Genomic DNA, 1,185 nt, shown 5'->3' on the forward strand with positions numbered 1-1,185 from the left:
TTAGTTTTTTGTAAGTCTTCCTACATGTATCAAATGAAAAATCTGTCAAACACAGTGACATGATTACTCAAAAATAGTTAATAAGTTCAAATGTAACAGTTTGACAATTAAACCATTTATTATTTTTTCTAGTTACAGTTTCAATATCTAATACTGTTCTTTCTGAAAAAATTTTTTTGGGTAAATGTTTTCTGTCTTACATGGTAATTTATTATAAATGATGGTAATGTGTTATACAGATCCCAAATGTAAAATTCGCAAATGTAAAGACCTTGACACACCATGGTAACATTCAAAGTCACTGTGCTGTTGGTGAGTCTGTGGTTGACCTTTGCAGTAGTAGTTTTGTGTTGTGACTACCCCCAGTTGGCACGAGTCTCAAATTTGAGTGTGATGTTTCTTTATTCTTTCAATCCACCTCCATAAATGCACATGCGATTAATTCCACAGAGCTGAAATTCAGTGTTATTCTCGCTGGATTTGTTCACACATCTAGTACTTTTCTGCTGGACTAGCTCTGCAGACCTTGTCTGATGTGTGCGTGAGTATATGAGAAAAGGAGAGAGAAACAGGGTGAGCGTGGCTACCTTACCAACTCACACTCTTGATCGCATAGATTTTACCATGATGACACAGACCACAGGAACAGGAACAAACACATATTTTGCTTATGATCAGATCATCAATATGACTAGCCCCCTGCTGGCAACTTGGGGAACTACAAGTTTCATTCCCACAAGTGTGTTCACAAAATGGCTGACATGCAGTATTGTATGTCAGAGGACAGCCAAAGGCTAAAGAGTACATGCTGTCCACTTTTGAAAAGGATTTGATTTTTTTGGAAGCTGACAATATAAGAATGTCTTTTTTTTTTATGTTGTGGGAATCTACTGGATCAGTGTTAAAACAATTATAATCATATTATTTATGATTTTATTACTTTAACCACAGGCTAAACTGCCAAAGCACTCATAGGTAACTCATTTGTTAGGTGTTTGATTAGAGAGAGGTCAATTCAATCACACCGATGTTGGATTGTCTTCAAACCCACACTTACATCAGTGTCTGTAGCTAAGGTTTACAGACTGTTGTTCTATTGACTCCTCCCCCTTTGTATGGCCCCTCCCCCACTGCTCGGGTTACTGTCTGTAGCGGTGGAGGACAAATCTCACACACCCCTCTCCC

The sequence above is a fragment of the Solea solea genome, chromosome 10, assembly GCF_958295425.1.
Source record: "Solea solea chromosome 10, fSolSol10.1, whole genome shotgun sequence".
In the NCBI taxonomy this organism is placed as follows: domain Eukaryota; kingdom Metazoa; phylum Chordata; class Actinopteri; order Pleuronectiformes; family Soleidae; genus Solea; species Solea solea.